The sequence below is a fragment of the Monopterus albus genome, unplaced genomic scaffold (assembly GCF_001952655.1).
Source record: "Monopterus albus unplaced genomic scaffold, M_albus_1.0 scaffold69.1, whole genome shotgun sequence".
NCBI lineage: Eukaryota > Metazoa > Chordata > Actinopteri > Synbranchiformes > Synbranchidae > Monopterus > Monopterus albus.
The window spans coordinates 382,406-403,074 of NW_018127949.1; the positions used below are offsets into that span (position 1 = coordinate 382,406).

The 20,669-nt window shown below is 38.4% G+C and overlaps 1 protein-coding gene across 1 annotated transcript in view; it reads left to right on the forward strand.

Moving 5' to 3' along the window:
* The first annotated feature begins 13,345 nt into the window (after positions 1–13,345).
* Positions 13,346–20,669, forward strand: part of LOC109962900 (protocadherin-15-like) — a 153,740-nt gene continuing 146,416 nt past the window's right edge. Inside the window, exon 1 of the mRNA XM_020605022.1 lies at positions 13,346–13,692. The gene's annotated coding sequence lies outside the window, so the exon portion shown is untranslated. The remainder of the gene's footprint in view (positions 13,693–20,669) is intronic.

Below are 20,669 nucleotides of genomic sequence, written 5' to 3' on the forward strand. Positions count from 1 at the left end.
CTATACTTATATTTCTCATTTTATTGATATGTGACTTGCATTTATATCACAGCAAATGTAGCACAGAAATGTGATCATTACACCTTTACTGAATTTTTGATATTTTTTAATAATTATCATGTAGCTTTCAGTTCATCCTCTGTGTCACTGAATCTTCATGTAATATGCAGTACTAGAAAACTGTAATCTCCTCACAGTAGAGACTGTTTTATCCTGGTGTCGCACCTTAAAAACTTCACATTCACACATTAGAGCTGCTGAGTAACTTCCGTTTCATGCTGCTTACTGCTGAACGGACTCACTGTAGTAAATGGGGTTTAAGCACATCATTCAAGGGCAAGTAGTTGGCAGTAGCAGAGGGAGCGAAAAGAGCTACCCACTCACTTAAGTCCAGATCTTTCCGTCTAGTCTGGATGTAAGCCTGCATTTTGAGTGATACTGGGACTCCTGTTTGATATTTTATTCAACTAAAATACCCCAGTTTCCTCATCTGTGATATGAAGAGGTTCCACCAAGAAGAATATGCACACATCCACACACACATGCACAATATGGAGTTCAAGTTTATGAACAGTGGGCCTGAAATAAGGAAACCTAAACAAATCATAAATACACATTAAAGCTTTCTCACACTTGTGCCTCACACAGTCTGACACCCTAAATATTTGGTCGCAAACACACCAATTTTAGCCAGTGTCTCTGTGTGTCCTTGACGGCACCTGAGTGTGCGTGGATCTGTTTTTATTCATAATTTTATTGAAGGACTGTCCTTACACCCTCAGTAAGGTGGTGTGTGCTATCACACACCCACAGACAAACATATATTATGACTGAGGAAAAACTCAGGTGAATGGATATAATTTTCCATTTAGACTTGTCCTGCATTTGCCCTTGCAAACACGTTTTCTGTTGCATTTGTGCTTTTTAAAAAAATTTACTTTCAATCTGATTGTTCAAGTCAGTGCTGCTCGAGTCTGTCTCCGTAAAAATAAGATGAAAGGTGAAGTACGTACACTCTGGTGTGCATAGGTTGACACAGGGGTGTTGCATACTGCAAGTATAAACAGATACATTCACATTTGGTTTTAGTTTTAGGACAATATAGATTCACCAGTTGACTATTCATAGTTTTCAGTCCCAAAACCCCTGGAGGGTAAAAACCTTTCCAACATGATGGCCAACACTGGACATGTGGTGCAACTGCAGCACAGGCCCGTTAATTTTTTTAGTGATTCTCTTTAATGGCTTGTTGGTGGGAACAAAGGGATCAGAGTGGTGTTATTTTAATCTTTGTGCCCAAATTTTACTATAAATATACACAATAGAGAGAGAAAAAGAGAGCAAGCAACAGTGGATGAGTGAGCAAGTGTGTTAATGAGAAGAGGGAGTGGTGCTAGCAAGACAAAGCAGTGAATCAGAGAAATAAAATGTTATTTTCAGGTTCTAAGGACACACCACCGAAATAGACAGGGCCACACCTCCACACAACCCTGCAGGAAGGATTTTATGTGAATGCAGCCAGGCCTCAGGCTTCTTCCACCTGTCTGCTCTGCAGTGAATGATCTCTGGCTGCCCTGCACCTTGTCTGTATAGCTAAACCCCACAGCAGGGAGGTTTCTGCCAGAGCCCAGCTTGGGTGATGTTTACATCTTGTGGAGCTACCCCTCCTGTTACACTGCTGCCAGGATGAAAGCTCACAAAAGTACAGACAGTTATATGTATTTTAAATGTGGATGGTTGAATAATTCTGCCATCTGGGAAGTGAAGGACAAGAAATTCTTTATTGACAAAGTGCTAATTACAGTAGTTAATGTTGATCTGGGTCATTATATTCAGGCTCACTATAGTCAGCGTTCTTGAGCAATAGTGACAATGCAGTAATGTTTTTGGTCATGTTAATACAATAGCTTATGATGTAAATCTAATCAAAACTATTTTTTGTCTTGAATTAATTAATTAAATAATGCCACTACAGCTGTGTTTGGAGGCCAGAGGCTTCTTCATGTGCTCACACCTCTGGATGGCTGGCTGGCTGTTTTGGAGCTGGTGTGGATAAATTATAGTCTAAAGGCTTCTGACTCAACAACATAGTAATCTAACTATGATAATGATGCCCAGTTAGTAATAAGTTTTGAAGTGTAGGTTTATCCACATAACTATTTCGGTTTTTGTTCATCTTGTTGTAAAGTACAAAATGTATACTGTACTATAGGTGTGTGTGTGTGTAATGTGAAAGGAGGATGTGTATGAAATCAGTGTAAGGTATTCAGAAACCAATTTACACCCACAGAAATGCATGCAAAGATGCGCACGCATGATTTGCTTGATTTACAGTTTGCATTGTAAACACCTTTGGGTCTCTGCTATTACTATCCAGCCTTCTTAGTGAAGAAATGTCGACCATAAATCAGCCTGGAGGCCGATGTTATTGGCTGTCCTCCAGGCTCACTTTGGCGCAGCATCATGTATCAGTGTTTCCCCTTGCAAAATCTTTAATTGGTAGGAAATACCTCTGAATCAGCATTTAGACCATGTGATACAAAAGCTGACAGCTAAAACCAATACTAATGAAATGTGAAACTGAACTTAGACCTTGTCAGAGTAAACCCTGATAACTATGTATAGCTGTATGTAGAGCTCACTTTCACTGGAAACCTGTAAAAGTCTTTAGATTTTGTGTTTCAAACTGTGCAGTCAAGCTACAGTAATATCAACGAACATCTTTCAGCCAGGATGGTATCTACTCTCAGCTGGATGGTTGTGCTCTCGACTGTGCAGAAACTCTTTCATGCACTTTATAGATTTTGACTGCTGATTAGCTGCTGTACATGGCTTTCTGTTTTACTGTCTTGTTTACGCCTTGAAGGCTATAGAAAGTGAGATACAGAAAACAGACATATACAGCTATAATTCTGCTGCTTAAAGCTAAAATATTTCTTTTTATTACCTCCAAAAAGGAGGTTACGTTTTTGGTTCTGTGTGTGTGTGTGTCTGTTGGTTAGCAGGATGTTACAGACAAACGGCTGGATGGATCATCACCATATTTGGTACAGACATTGGTGGGGACCAACCCTAGAAGTGTTTAGATTTAGGCTGAAAAAGTTCAAAGGTCAAGGTTACAAATAGATCACAAAAATCTCTATCTTTAACATGGGGCAAAATTTAAAAAAAAAATCTCCTTCCAAAGTTATCAAAATCATTTGTAATTTGACACAAGTAGGGTGGCAATGTTTATCACCAGACCAAATTGCATCAGGATTTGATCCAGATTCTGGATCTGACAGCCATTTAAAGTTAACATTGAAAACTCCAGAAATATTTTCTGCCATAACTTGATCAATAATGAAGATAGAACCTGAAATGTTCAGGTAAGATGTACAGTATAACTGCTTATCATACCTTAAAAGATGATCCAGATCCAATCTGGATCAGGGACTTTGGGACACAATTTGTGTTGTTCTCATTTTTCACAAAGGACCCATTTGCGTGAGCGAATGCTGTGCCTTGGCGGAAGTACATGCACTGTCTGAGTGCTTTTGTTTCAAATTAAGTTTAGTCCTGCAATGTACTGAGAATGATATTCCAAAGCTCACCCACACTGTAACTAATACAGTTGTTTTATCTGTATTGCTGGGGGTAATGTTTTTTTGTATTAGAACATGCAGTAGCCAGAACTTGGCTAAAGTAAAAGTTAGCTTTCTTAAGGATGTGTTGCCTTTTGTTTTATCAGCAGTGAACACTCAGATCTATAACTTTGCAAAATACAGGCTGCAAAGGTTGCATTGACCTGTGGGAGGATAAGGCTCATCATTTTCAACAGTATTTTCCTTCTCACTGCCACCATGTGCTTGTTCAAGGGGATTTGTTTGTTTTTTTTTTTTGTTTGTTTTTGTTTTTCTCCTACAATACTGTAAGATCTTAAATTTACTATAAAGTGCCTTGAGATGATTTTTGTTGTGACCAGGTTCTGTATAAACTGAATTGAATTGAGCTAAATTGAAGAGAGCCAGCTCTTGGCTAAGGTTAATGTTACTTTAATGAAGAATGCTTTGGTTTATCAAGGCCAAAGACCGAGTTAATCTACTTTCAAGTGAAGTGCACTCTTTGTCAGTGGAAAGCATGCTAAATCACCCTTGAGTATCAATAGGATTGACTGTAGTTTCTGATCGTCCATTCAACCACTGAACGACCCCTATGCTTCACACTAAAATAAAACTCTATTTTCCTGCATATCAGGAACATACCACATACATACTATACATGGTATAAAAAGTCATTTTGAACACTGTCCTATCTCAGAGGATTTGACAGATATTGCTGTCAAATTAGCCAATTTGAGGGGTTTTTAGATGTATGTCATCTTAAAAGAAAATTGTCAGGCATTTACCACTTTCATCTGAAAAACCTGACAGCTTAAGTGCATTGTACATCAATCAGCATCAATTTATTCTTTTTCTTTCTTTACAGGAATTTAATCACAAATCCATATTGTAATGTACAACCTGCTTACAATTCCACAAATTCCTAAGAGAGTTATTTGCAGTGCTGAAGTTTCACTAAGTGATTTGCAGTTCCCCTAATTCCATCCACATTTTCCTCACTTGCGTCTTTTCCATGTGTCTTAGTCATGCCCACATAAGATGCAAGAAGAAGATACAAGAATAAACAGTGAGGAGGAAGAAATCGAGGAAACACGTCTTAACTGACAAGAGATATCCTTTCCTCTGATCCTTCATGTGAAGCGTCCAATCACAAACATATTTCTAATAAAGGGTGTGTCAATCTGTAACAGAGTTCCGCAAAGGATGCACTCGTATATCCTCAGTTATTGTTCCTCCAGGCAGCCTCCTTTCTCCTTTCTCCTCAGAACAGACAAGAATTTTGGGACGTCCTTCATCATGGTAGATCGGAATGCCTTCCAGGGTGAGTGAGGATCAAGGACCAATAAAATAATGGCATTGGGATTCACCACTGGGTGACAAAAAATTTACTATTATATAAAAAAAAATCATATTTAATACAAAGATACAGCTTTGGAGAGGGGTTTTTGCTCATCATGTGTGTTCCAATTTTTAAATTATGACTGATTATGACTAATTACTATAATTATAACTGCACATATTGGCAATTCTGGTGATTATACTGAGTTGTTATACTGATTTAATCACCTTCAGAAACAAATTATACAAAATGGCACTAAAGTCGGCCTTTATTATGTTACAGGGGAGCCAATGGGTAAATGACAGCAAGATGCTACTGTACAGCTACAGTATATAAATACTGTCGTCTACATAATCATAAAGAAAATTAACAAATAAAGCTGCAGCAGAGACAAAAATCAGAATTCAACCCTAAGCAACTCAAATTTAAAATAAAAATACTGTACTTTTAAATCCTCATTCTTATTTCTGCAGATTTGACCACCGTTCATACAAAGAGTTCAGAACAGATCTGCCAGAAAAGTCCTTCTGCTAGACTGCAAAAATCTCCACAAACTAACCCATGCCACCTTAAATTAAATTAAGTATGTGGTCTTCCTTTGTAAGAGAAATGGTCTGGGAAACATTTCAAGCAATGAGCCTCACAGTAGCCATAACCAACAGTGATTCCCTGATATGTTTAAAGCAAGTGGCCATAATGACACTCCACTACTGCATCATTGTCTTGGCTAAATGGTCATTCAGTGTGTGGTCAGTCTTGCTACAGCCACACATGTACACTGTCAGAGAAAATTGTGTCTTCTTTACTCCTGCATGAGGGGAATGTGAAATTCAATATCCTCCCTAAAAGTTCAGAGCAGAGCTGCACCTAGCACCGTACAGCTTTGATGTGGTCGGAGCTGGCAGGCGACATGCACAAATCCCAGTAATCCTCGATACTAAAATGGCACCGCACTGCTGGATCGTTACTGACACACCCCCTACCGCACCTCTCCTCCCACTAGGTGCAGATGTTCTCCCCTCTCTTCAGAGGATATGACATCACTACAGGACACAGCCAGTGTTTAATATAAAGGATTCTGCTTGTCAAGATTGAAAATACAAGCTATGGTGGACAGTTATATTTTCAGGTTTGGGAGAGAATCCAGCCAGGGAGTCATAAAGGACAGAGTCCAGAGTGTGTTATTTTAAGGGCCCAGATGCGTTGAATAAATCATTTTTCCTAGACCTAATTAAACACTTACTGCCTAGCCCTGTTAAGCTATTAACATCTGCTCTACCAAATTAACTAGGAAGGGTTCCAGTCCTGGATGGATTTAATAATGGCAGGCAGAATAAATATATGGTAGTGTTCTCTTTTATGTTGTTCTTCCTTTTTCTATTTTCTCAGCTTGTCTCTCTTTTTTCTCTCTTTTCACCCCTCAGTTTCTGGCTTTGTATTAGTGTCTGCTGCTCTAGTTGGAAAAAAAATATGTCCTTTGCTGCTTCTGTTATCATACAGCATATAAATTATCATAGCTGAGGTGGATTTTATTACATCAGTGTTTATTACAGATTCTTTGGGGGGAAAAAAGGCTGACATTCAGCCACTTACAAAAAGACAATGCACATGCTTACAGGATGGTTCTGTAGAGGTTGTGAAGGAAAATGTATTTTTCATGTTAGGTATTATTCTTATAATTGTGGCTGCTTAGACTTGGACTGCTTGCACCTATACACATTATTTTTGATGGTCATATCTCACAAATATGTGCAGCAGAGGTGACTCGTGCAAATTTAGCACGGTGCTTAGTCTGACTAGCCACCAGAGTAGGAAAGTAACTAAATACATTTACTCAAGTACTATACTTAAGTACAATTTTGAGGTATCTTTTCTTTACTTGAGTATTTTAATTGTATTTTACACTGTGGTGTTGCTACTTTTACTCGAGTAAAGAATCAGATTACTTCTTTCACCATTGCTGTTTTGTCTATAATAGCGTTAGCAGATATTCTCTATGCCATCTACTAACTCTAGACTAAGGTGAATATTAATAATCAGTGAGTGATAATTCCTCATTATCCATCTCCTGCTTGGTAGGAAAAGACAAACCGCTGTTGTACTGGTTTTTTGTTATAATTAGTTCAGGCCTACTAATCTTGGCTGCCACTTCCTGAGCTCAATAGGATTTGGTGTAATCCCACAGAGCAGAGGAGAGCAGATGGACACACAGGTAAGACCACAGTGCTGTAGGGACTGTAGTTGGCCTGGCCCATTGCCTGCAAAACCCCTTGTACTGGTAGTCATCTTAATCACTTTATATTGTAAGTGGATTTCAAATTAGAATAACTCTGTAACTGTTCCAATTGAGCAGATCAATTAATAACCAACAGAGGCATTTTATTTTGAAATCCTTTTACTCAGAAATAGCAGAGTTATTGCTGGATTTTACTGACTGATATGTTGATATACAGTAATCCCACAGAGCGGATGGAGTGACAGGTCGTCAGGCAGTCACACAGGAGCATGAGCTGGTCTGGCTCTTTGCCTTCGGCCGTTATATCTGCACTTTGAAACAAGTCCTGGACAATCCATATGGTCTGTGTCCCTTCCCCCTCATATGACCCATAGGAGTGTAATAGCACTCCTATGTTTGCAGGGGGAACTGCAACAATCCTGCCAAAATTAATGACAAGGTACATGACACTACCAAGTGTTATGGACCTTTATTGTCATGGAAACAGCTTCAAACATAATGGCTAGCTAGCAGCAAGCAACTGGAACTCCACTGTCTTGAATATGATGCTATGATTATGACACCATCACAGTTTCATTATATTTTGCCAAACAAAACACTTGGTCACATTTAAGGAAAAAAACTACTTGGTCATATTTAGGAAGAAAAACATGTTGTTATGTTTAGGAACAAAAACTCTTGAAAAACACAAACCACACACTGGAATTGAGCTCATGTACTCTCGAGGGAAGGTCCTGTGTTGTGTGTGCCTATCCATCCACCACAACCTCCTCTTAATGTGTACTTTGTGACTCTATATACATACTTCTTTCCTTGGGCAATATTTAATACGGACACTAGATGTTGCCAAAGCATGACACGTAATATTTTGTCGTAATTACCTGCTGGCACAAATGATGTACTGTTTACTGCAGTATTTTATAGGAGGACAGTCTCGAACTTTGTCATCCAATGAAATAGATAATACATCAAATAATTACTACAGCAGGTAATGGTTGCCTTACAACTAACACTCTCACACACTTCATCATAGCTGGAGTGATATTCTCTGTGACTGCTGCAGAGCACTTTGGGATTGTGCACCATTGTAAACATTTGGGTATTTCTCATATTAATGATGAGATACAGAAGACACATCTCAGTTAAAGAAAAGGAAATGCAACAATATAATGTTTCTGCTATAGTATGGGCAGTATACTTTATCATCATTTACGACAACCCCTGAAATCCAAAATTTTACCTGTGTCAGAGAAGCTGTAAAAACAGGTCCCGGGGAGAGCCTGGAAGAAGCCAAAGAAGGTGGTGATGATGGGTCAGAGGTCACTGAGACAGCACTGGCCTTCAAAGACCCAGTGACAGAATTAGTCCTATAGGAAGAGTTTCAGGAAGCCATAAGACAGATTACCTCTTTGCAAATAGAAGTCCCAAAGGAACAACAAGATCACCTTCGGGAGATATTAGATTGCCCACTTTTCAAGGACGCAGAGCCCGAGGAAACAACAAACAGGTGGGAAGATGAGAAAGTGTCACTCGATCCAGAAGAAAATGCACCTGTAACAGAAAATACCACAGTGCAGGAAGAAGGGTAAATGCAAGAGTCGATGATAACTTTTGTACTCCCCGGTCAATCCCAGACCGATGGCAGAGGAATCAGCCAACCGCTGGAATGAGGAAATGGAGGAAATTGAAGAATATATGGTAGTGGACAAGTGGGTAGAAGAACCGGACTCTGAGGAAGAGGAAGAAAACAGCAAGAAGGAATGGAAAAGGGAGAAACATGATTAGGATTCAGTAGCTAAAGGCATAAAGTAGGAAAGCTGAAATAATCAATAAGTAAAAGTGATTATAGAAAAGATGTGTTTATTGTGTTTTGGTTAATGAATAATAGTGACTTTATTGTAACATTGATTTTGATTTGATGATAAAACAAATGTAAAACTGCTGCCGGAGGCTCTGTCCGGTTGTTTTCAGTTCCAGAAGACCAAGAAAGTACAGAGACCAGGAAGCCACATCAACAGCAGCTTCTCTCGAAGAAGATATAGAACTGCTACCAAGAGCAGGATGCAACAAGGGATGCCTGAACCATAACAGTAAAATTCCACATTTCAGCCAGAAATGCAAGAGTCCCTACCTAGAAGAAACTGGTGTGGGAATTATAATTTTCAAAATCCAAACTAAATCCAACAACCACCAATTCAAACCAACTAGTTGCTGGTGATCAGTGAGAGAGTCTGACTGTCATTCAGTAATGGAAGCGCTCAACTATGATCATTTAGATTAAATAGCTTAAATAAAAGATTAAAATAGCTTTTGTTGATTTATAGAGTTGTAAGTAAATCAAACAATTTATTGTCAAATCTTTGATTGCATTATTTCTTGCTGCTATGCTGTCACTGATTTTAAATATACATACAAATTTAAAACTTAAACTCTCTCTCTCTTTATTGCGTTATCTGTATGATTACTTCAGCTATAGTAGAGTGTTAGAAACTGCATTAAGGAATGTTTAAAGTTTCATATGATGGTTTTTTCTTAAATGAAAATACAATTAATTTAAATGTGATTAACCTCTTAGGAGTGAATTAGTAATGGCAGATTAGTAAAAATCATTTTTAAAAATTAAATTTAAAATAGAATTGTATCAGAAAATACTTTAAATGAATTGGTCAATTATGTCCTCATTCCAGATTATATATAATAAACTGGGTATCCAATCCTAAGAAGTTAAGTAATGGCAGCTAAACACTGCACTCAAATTATGGTCTGAATAAAACTCCTCCTCAAAGAGCCAAAATATATTGGGTCCTAAAACTTACCCAGTAAAGGAGGTAGCTGCCTATAATTGCAGATTGTTATTAATTTGGGGAGGATTTGGAATCTTGTTCTGAATTAATAACATGAAAGAGGGAATTCTCACAGGTTCATGGTAGTCAGGTACTGAGTGAATATCTGTCTGAAAACCTAAAGCAGTGTCTGAAGCTTTAAAGGTTTCAAATCTGCCACCTTAGTGTGAGGGTTTAAGCTATGTTCCTATGTCTCGGGGTTAGCACATTGTGGTCTTTAACACCTCCTTACAGAAAAACATGCCAAGCCTTTTAGCGACTGATGCTAAACTATTCCGTTAACTGTTCTTTAGACTTTGTGTGTGCTACTGTATAACAATCATTTATAATTGGCAGAACACTCAAACATGCCATGACGGTTATCTAATCTAAAATATGCCTTTAAAGGTTTCTGAGTAAATTAGGAATTAATATTTGAAGGAGCTGTTTGTTTACAGGCTTAACCAGTTGTTGTTATGGTTTGTGGACTTGCTTCCATTTTGATGTTTTTATTTTTGTTAATTTCCTGTTTCCCATCACCTCACCTGCCCCAGCTTTAACCTGGTTCACAATCACCATTCATTGTTTCCAACTGTTGTTCATTATCTCCTGGTTTTTCCCTATATATCCTCCTCCCTTCGTTCAGTCTGGTTGTTGGTTCATTTTGTCTCCATGCTTCGTTGGCCCTGTCGCCTTCGTTCTCTCAGCTCACCGGTCCTGCATCTCTGCCCCCTAAGTTCAGTACCTGTCTCTCGTTTATTCCTGACTTCATTTGATTTGTCTCGTTGTTGTCTGAGTTTTTTCGGATCAGCAGTGCTTTGGTTTATTTCCCTGTTTTGGTTTTTATTTTTGTACCCAGCTCCCTGACCTAGTTTTGTACTTTTTGTTTTGCTACATCAGGTTAAGCCTTGTATTTTGTTCCAGTTTCTTGTTTTGTATTACATTAAATTCCTATCGACCTCTGCCTTGGCTTGCGTCTGCATATTTGGGTCCTTCACTTGCCCGAAACCTAACAGTTGTAATTTATTTAAGTTCTTAGCTGCTGGGAATTAGAAGCTGGCTACAATGAGGTCTGATACGTCACTTCAGTTTTGTAGCTTATTAAATTACTTTATATTCCAAAAAATAAGCTAACAGTTTGCTCAGTTACCACTTTCTAAATACCTTTTGATTGTATTATCCATGTAGGCAAAGCAAATTGGGCAGGGGATAATTCAAGTTTAGATCCTATTCTTTCAACTGACATTTCTGTCCAGGCAGGCTAACAGAGCAGACAAAAAGTGAATTAATTCAATGTTTTGTGTCTTCTAGTAGCCTATTTCTACTGTTATGTTGATATATTTACTTTTAAATGAGGAAGCACAATGGCTCCCAGAATAAATATCCCTTTGTCGTTGCCTAGAAAATAATCTCTTTTCAAAACACAGTGAACAGATCAGCAGGCAGAGAAACTTCTTAACATAAAGATGGCACAAGCTCCAGAGCAGGATTACACAGAGGTTTTTGACAGAGGCTTCAGAAATTCATTACAGAGTCTTTGCAGGAGTTCTCTTTTGCCTCTCAAATCTGCATATTCACTGTAATTACTTCATAAGGCACTGGTTTAGCCAGCATGTAGCCTAGGAACAGTACAGTTTGTGTGAGCCATTATACAGAAAGATGTGAGAAACAGTTTTTGTCCAGGATGATTAGTCAAACAGCTTGAGCTAAAGTGCAATATTATGGACAGTGGTGTAGTGGTTGTGTCTGCACAGTAAGTCCTGGGTTTGTGAATGAAGTTCTTTCTCAGTACAAAGTCATGCAGGTGAACTGGGGTTTTGTGAATAGTGTATGTGTCCTGTACAGTAGTGGAAAGTGTTTACTTACAGATAGTACTGCACTTAAAGGAGAACTCCATGGGTTTTAAATTTCAAAGTCAGTTTACAGGTCTTGGCGGGCACTGCTGCATATGTGGGGAAAAAAGTTGTATAAAGTCTTTTGTGGCTCAGGAGGGAGCTGCACTGTCTAGAAAAACTGCCTCTATTCTTTTAGGGACAATTTTTATGCACTTTTTATTTTTGTAATTCCTTGTTTTGCTACTTTATATATCTACTTTACTACATTTCATAAGGATATAAAATATTTTTATTTTACAGGTAATCGTTTTTTTAATTAAGATTATACATAAAAACATGATCATTATATACAATATTAGTCATTTGTTACCTATAGAAATACAATATCTAAGTTTAGCTCGACTTCCACACGACACAGCATCTAAAGTCCTGCTTACAGAATGAGGCATCCTTTACAGTAAATCGTTAATATCCTCCTTTAATGCATATTTTAGTTTAGATTTTACATTTAGCCGTACTGACATGTCTATGCATAAATATTGCACTTATGTCAAATTCACTGGCCTCTTGTCTACAGTACCCGATAGAAAACTTGATCTGATGTATCAGTATGTATGAGGTTAAGTGCCCTAAAATGCATTACAGGCTCATTGAGTTCCACAGTTGCATGCCTATTTTTTGCAGTGAGGGAAGTACAGTAACAAGCACTGCATCTGAAAAGAAACTACCACAATATTTCAGATATAGCTAGAGAATAGGGTGGCAGGTAACTACTCTTGAAGCTGTAATGTATCCTTGCAGGTAATTTAGAAGTGAAATCAGGAATCAGAGAAACAGTTAAGTTAATCCCAAATACATAAGGCTGCTTTACAGCTCCAAAGAAGCATGAAGCCAAGTGATAATTACACTGTGCGCCAGTCTTTCTCAAAATGCTATTAAAATTCAACTAGTCCTGCGCCATGTTGCAATGTAGTACACCTGTAGCAATTGCATGTAAAATATACTGTAGGTCAGTTTTGCTATTTAGTGCTATGTAATATCCATTCCAAGTTTTTCTGAAAATAATAGAACATATTTTTAATTGTAGAGAAGATTTGTAGAGATCTTTGTCTTGCATGGTTCAAACTTCAGCTAAACTTTTTTTAAACTGTCATGTGACTTGATACTGTCGAGATAAAATGTGTTATGACAGCAACAGTGCCCCTGTGCATGCCTCTCCGCCATGGGGCGCAAAGACCAGAGCGGAGCAGAGTAACCAGCCGGTAATCCGTGCGCCTTTTGCCGCGGACATAATTAGATTAGGTTGGTGCAACGATCATCGCCTCTGCTGCTGCTGCTCCTGCGGTAAATGTACGGCTACCTCAACACAAACAAAACCTCCCTTTCTGACTCCGCATCATCTCTCTCGCTTTCTTCCTCCTGCTAATGTCGCTAGGTCTCCCTGTCCCTGCGTCTCTCTCTAATATAGTTGGGGAAAGCAAGGAGGGAGGGGGGGGGAGGATTCGGGAGATAAGCTGCTACTCAGCCTCTCTTCGACAGAGCTCGTAGTCACCCAGGAAGTCCAACACCGGAGACTTGAACTAAAAGAAGAGTAGATGAGATGAAGACTATTTTCACTGCATGAAGGCCACAACAGCCATTTCTTTTTGTGACTTATTCTTCTTCCCCTCGTCTGGAAGGCACGGGCAGCGGGATTTTTTTCTTATCCCCCAAAAAGTGGGGTCGGTCTTTGAGTTGTGTGGATGTTATTTCCTGGATTTTCTCTTTGGGCTGTGTCTTACGGCGGCCCGGAGAAGGCAACAGTGTGTGGAAAAGTAGATTTGCGTGTTAACCATATGGCTTCAACAAAGGTAATACGGTAAGTCGTATAATGTGTCCCTGTTGAGCCTATATTCCCTAATGAAGCATCTCTACTGTGACTCATACTGTGCCTGTGTTACTCGGTGGTGAGTTTAGTGACCTAAAGGCGCCCTTCATATTACATTTCTTTCACATTTTCTGCCTGTCTTCACCATTTTCAGACTATTAGTGTAGTTCATATTCCTCTACCGTGTGTTTATTCTTTTTGGTAGACCTGTGTGAAAAGGAAGTGCAGCTGTTCTAGCATAGGAAAGAGACAGCTTATGAGACATGCTTCGAAAAACTCGCTTTGTACATGACAGTATTCACCACAGTAGTTTGAGTAGTTGGAGCCGTTTCATCCGGTTTTGGCTGAATGGAGGATTCTCTGTCCGTGGTGCTGAAACGGGCTGAGGGGATCATTGGTGCTGGTTTAGTAAATTGACGTGGACTTAAATAAATTCAAAAAACAGCTCCTCACATTTATATGCAACACGCTGCTTTCATTTATTTCCTATCTTGAGCCTCTGGTTATCACTGGTGCACTATAATCATAATGTTAAAGATCGAATAAACATGAACTTCGTTTTTATTTATGTAACCTTCACCATCCAGGTTTTACTAAAGTGTATTCCCACTGTTAATACAGAATTTTTGTTTTAATATAAGGTCGATTTAAGTTGCATTTCTGGCTGTCTTGCAGAATGATTTTTGTAACAGAGGAACAATTTACCCCACACCCCCCTGTAAGTGATCACCCCTCATTTCCTCAAATACCAAGAGAGTAGTTAATTTTCAACAAGTAGACAGCGGAAGCGCTTAGAGCTTCTGCACTATACTGTATGTTCAGTCTTAGTCATGCAGTGGTCCCATCAAAAGCAGGTTATCTCACAGCAGCCTGTGTCCAGGATTATAAAGAGTGAGAAACAGTCATCCAATTACTGTAAATTAAGGCAAGCTGTCACCTCACCAACACAGAGCAGATAACGGGGGAAAAAGTCAAAGTAGATATGCGATGAAGATGGTTTATAGGGGTGGAGTAAAGTATGTGTAGGAGGTAAATAGTGGTGCTGTTTTTGTTGACTATGTTGCAGTACCCTGTTCTGAGTATGAACATATGAACCTTATATAATATGATGTCTGGCCCAGTCATGTGTGTAAGTGGCTTGCAAACACAGGTAGAGCAATTTGGAGCTAAATAGGAACCCATGACTACATATTGCTGCTGTGTCTGTGCATCATGGGCTGCATTTAGGCGTCCAAGTGACTATACCCATGGGATTATGCATCATTGCTTTCTACCTGTATGTTTGTGTGTGCAGGTGGGATTGTGTGGAAAGTGAAAAACAATGTGTTTCGTGAACCTGGGACCTGTCCCCTCTCGCCATGTCAAATCTTGTTAGTGAGGCTGGATGGCAGGAAGACCAGGACTTGGATTTAAACCACTGCTGCTTAGTCGCTGTCTTTTGAATTTGAGTTTCAGTTTAAATTTGATCCTTTGTGATGTGATGTTTCACTGCTACTTTTTTTTTTATTTTGCTTTACCCCATCTTAACACTAAAACTGTATCGTGTGCCAGGTGAATATTTTAGGATCATTTATTACCTTTACTGTCAGAACACCTTCTTTGGTGTTTACACATCTAATGTTAGTTTACTGTGGTCATACAAATGTAAATGTTCCTTAGATCTTTGGCACAGTACAGTTTTCACTGACAGGTTCCTTGGTTCAAGTGATAACACAACTTCAACTTCACTTAATTCTACTTGTTAAGTCTTGAGTGATTTGTAATGTTTCATTTGGAAAAGTAAAATCTTTGTTTATAAAGCTGTAATATAAGTAATATAGCAACATCTACCCATTATCTACTTTTACACAAAAGTTTGACTATTTTAATATTTTGTGATTTAACATGCAAACTCCCAAAACCATTACACAAACTGAGAATCTATCCTCTTAATTTTAGCTGAAAGTTTTGGACACTTTCTCTCATTCTAGTGGTTCTCTGTTCTAGATACTCAAAGCCCTGGTAATCTTCATTTAAGTCAATTGTTTATAGAAAGAAACATATGGGCTACTAAATTAATTATGTGGCATAGTAACCCCACTAATTTGGGTCCTGAGATTCACTATTAAAAACAATTATTTAGCCTAATACAGTAATTCCTGTTTTTCTATTGTCCATTATTTTGAAATGCCTCCCCATGGCTCCAGATTTTACAGTTTCGCCTCAGCAGTTTTACTACAATATAGTACATGTACTGGATATAGAAAATGACCATGAGACCAAAACAAGCTATTAAAAATCCATTAAACTGTTGCTATAAGAAAATCAATACAAATGCCTTATGGTTCCGAGATGTTTCACAGATGATGCATTGGACTTTTTTGGAAGTCAGTGGAAATCAAGAAGATTTCACGTTATTAGGCAAACTACACTGACCGGCCACTTTATTAGATACACCTGTACAATGGTATGCAATTCAATGCAACACTTCTACACTTCTGCCTTAACATCTGTGTTTATGAAGCTTTAAATGTTTTCAGTGAAATTGTCACATATAAATAATATATGTGTATTATTGAGGTTATAGTTAAAGGTGGTGTTGTACTGGACTGCATTATATTCAGAGGTTTCTATTGCAAGATATAATTAATACTAAGTAATTGCTTAGTTAGTTTGATGGTTCTTACTGATGTGACATGTGTGACGTAAGGCCAGAAGGAGCATAACAGAATAAGCAATTTAGGTGAACTCGTCACAATATCATGAGTTAGCCATAGCCTGAAACTACCTGTACAATACAAAAATATGTTATTAGTTTGCAATTATTAGCTCTGCTATAGCCTGAATTTTCCTATTATGGCAGTTCTGAGACTGAGGTGATGTGGTTTCCTCTCTGGGAGCAAACAGAGCCAAAGGCAGTGTTCACTGATTAGCCTGGTTTTCACAGAGCTTGACATGGCTGGTGGAGCCTTACTCAGATTTCATTAAAATCTCACTGACAAGAATGGTATAATTGTGACAGTGACCACACACAGTCAAAAATATTTTTTCCTTCTCCTGGCAGTTATCTGAAATTAACTCAATCATAGTTGTGGTAAAGACTTCATCATAGGAACATTTTGAACTTGCATGACCTATGACTGTGTAATTTGACTAACCAGACAGTTTAAACCATCAAATTCAAATGGGAAAGATGTTCTGAGTTTAGAATCTTTTGTGCTGAGTGTGTCTAATTAGTATGCAATATTTGAGACAATTTAGAGATTTTAACATTTACAAATATGTTACATAAAACCATGTGTTTGGTGCTTGCTACTAGGGAAATGTTAGATTGCTAAATGGTGAACTAAACTGCAAGGGTAAACAAATGGTATGTTTAGAATGTTGACAGTAGCATTTAGCTTAAAGCAACACATGGCTGTAGATTCTTAGTTGAACTTTGGTATAGGAAATTGTCACTGAAATGATATTGTGTAGAAATTCAAATTAAATTAGTTATTTACCCTTTTGTCATAAAAATAGTTGAATCATCCCATAAAGAGTCTAACTACACCCCGAAGTCACAGGACATGAGCTTGTTGGCTTTTAACCGTAGCTGTAGCTCGAAGTAAAAATCAGAGGCTTTTGTGACATTGTGCTGGAAAAGCATCACCCTTTTCCTGTATCATGCTGTAAAACATGCATATAACATGTACACTATGTGGGGTGATGAACTGCAACACTTTACTTTAGGTATTCAGGTCGTACTGGGTGAAGTTTTTGGGAGACTTTGACTACTATGTTCCATCCTCAGTACAGGAGTGTTGGTTCTTACTGACATGTTATTGGTGTTTGTTGGTTGTGGTGCCAGGTGCTGCTTTTGAATTCTTCTGTGCAAGGGATTGAGTTAAAATTCAACAATACCTCTGGGTTAATTGTTCTTAACAAGATTATCTGCCTGCTGGCCAAAACACTGGCTGGAATCTGCATATCTGGCAACGCAGGCAGGAGAAACAAAGAGGCAAATTAGCAAGGGCTGCCTAACTTATTCTTTGTCACCACATTTATATTATTGTTTTTTAACTTTTGAAGAGCATTACAAATTTTATTGAATTATGCAAAGTAAGTAACCACTTTAAATAATTCTAATTGTCAAACTTAGAACAATTAATTAAGAAAACAATCATGTAAAAGAAAACAAAAAAAAGCAATTTAAGCTCTTTGTTATTACAGGTACAGGAAACAATATGAACTCAGCATCATAGCTTCCCACTGTATGCCTTGCTTAGATTTCCATTCCCCTAGACCTGCTTTTTCTAAAACTGAGTTAAAAATTGTTTTTTTTTTCTTGTTTGTGCTGGGTCCCCTATATACAGTAAGTTAACTAGTCTGTTGAGAACCCCCTGCCCCAGTTTAATACCCTAAGTAGCTTTCTTTCTGATCAGGGGCTCCTAAACCTCTTCAGTCCTGGATCCAAATAAGAGAGAATTAGTGAGTGCATCTACATGTTTGCCCTGTAGATACAACATGTCCACTGTGGATATTTCCTCATAATTTACACCGAGATAACGATACATGGCCGATAATAGTTAGTGCAATGGTGGTCTCTTCAGTTTGGCTGTGAATGTAAAAATTGGATGTAACCAGTGGGTTATGAGGCAATGATAAAGCAGGTTTTCACCGATGTTGCTGCCACCTAAGTCAGCCTCTGTTCTGGAAACAGCCAACACAGCTGCACGGGTTATGTAGGGTCAGAAATGTTATGTTTTTCAAAACAGACCAAGTGATAACATTGTTTCAAAAGATCTTATTGTACAATGACTGGAAGTGGAACATAATGGTTTATTAATTAGTTTTAGTAAATTAACACATATACAGTCCTGCACACATATTATACAGTCCACATACAGAACAAAAGTACTGTATAACCAAGAAACCAAGCCAAGTTACTTGTTGCTGTGCCATTTCTCTGCAGTTTCTGCTGCCATCTCAGCCAGTGGAGGTGAATGGAATGTCATTATTGGTGCCAAAGCAATGAAAAATTTTCAATTTAAAGAAGCTCTAATAAGTTTTTTATGAATACTACCATGAACTAAGTCAACTGTGACAACCCACAGAGAATTATCTATAAAGTCTGCAGGTGTATGGGAAACAGAGTTGATGCTGGGAGCTGTGAACAAAGTGTTTTGTAGCTAAACAGACTTTTTTTTAATAAGTTAATGTAGTGGTGACTATAGTAGAGCTAAAAGGAGAGTAAGTAAAGACTAGAAGTGATTTTGACATGTTTGCTAATAATGTCTGCTGGACTTGTAAACAGGCAATACTGCCCATTTTTGTTTTATCCATAGTAGGCAGAGTGAAGAACTATCAGTATGGTGAGGGTCAGACTTGAGCTTCAAAACTCCTCTTCAGAAAACCAACAGGCCATGTCACAGTGGGTTTGTCTAGTTTTTATATCCAACCAGTGTGTTCACCAGCTAGTAGCTAACTGTCTGTCTGCTACCTGGTACTGAGCTGGTGTTGAGCCTAAACCAAAACAGCAAGGTTGTGAGTTGAACTTGTTATAAAGCTCTGCAAAGCTGAGGGGAGCTGAAGATTCAGTGCACCATTTCCTCAAGGTTAATCCTGATGAGCACTGACATTGTCTTTTACAATGTCTAACATTTATATACAAAATTGATTAAAGAATTCAAGAGCAACATGTTTTTATAGAATAACAGAACAGTTTCATGGTTGCTCTGGGTAATCCACAGAACATCCACAGGAACTATAGTTTTATATTTTGATTTTAATGAACCAACCCTTTAAATATTGCCTCTGGGCATAATCAATACTTTTACTTTTAACCTGCCCTTATTATTTTAGCTAATGTGAGTGACAAACGTATCACAAAAAACAAATGTGACACATTTTTATAGCAAAGCAGTCGTTTGTGGCTTATCCTTGTACACATTCACATAAACTGTGTGTAAAGTCTGGCAATCTCAGAGCTTTTGGTGCATTTGGACAGTAGCAGACGATTGTGTTGTGGAGTCGGCGTGTTGGATTTAAGACCTGAAGATGCTCTGAGGCTGATGGACTCCAGAGTGATGGGAACTTTTAGCAAAACACACACTCTCTACAAAAATAAAGGGCTGTCTGATTGTATTTGTGTGTGAGAGAATGTATTGTTTTATGTCTCTGGGTAGCAGAGCAACTGACAATATAAGAGTGTGTGTTTACAGTGTGTGTTTGTCTGTGTGTTAGTGGCCACATACTAAGCCACAGAAGGTTGCCAGTGTTAAATCTCGCCTCTGGCTCAGTGTGTGGGGGGATGTATACGTGTGTGAGAGGGAGGAAGATTATAGTGGCTGTTGCCAACTTCAAAGTGTCTACTGGTGGTGTTCCAGGTCAGCGTGTTTACACACCAGAATTGCTGCTGGACCACACATGTACACCCGCACACATTTGCACATATCTTATCAGTGGTCCCAGTGAGTTAGGGGAGGCATTTAATCAGGGTCAGTGCACAGCTCTTGGCATCTAACTACCCCCCCCCCTCCTCGTCCGTCTTTCTTTCACCTACTCTCCCTTCACACTGAGCAGTCTAGTTTGCTAAATATTGCCCAGCAACATAATTTTGTTCCAGAAAAGTTAAAACTGGATCACTGGAGGCTTAAAATAGTTTAAGACTCCTAGATTTACAAACTTTTTTTTTTTTTTAGCTACTTTTGGGAACGATTGCACAAGTCCAGCCAGCTTTGCAACATGCTGGACTCTGACAGTGCTATTTCTTACTGCCGATCTGCTTTTCAACTCACTGATTTTCCTGTTTCTTGTGGACCAAACAGAGTCAAAGCAGCCTTTTCTCTTGCACTTTTGTTTTCTTTCCTTTGAGGGAAAAGAGAAAGAACAGTGTAAAACCACTATTTCTCAAAACTGAAAACTTTAGGACCAATCAATCACTGCTTCATCCATTATTCTTCCAGTATTTTCACTCCCTATCTATTCTTCACTATTCTTGCTGCCAT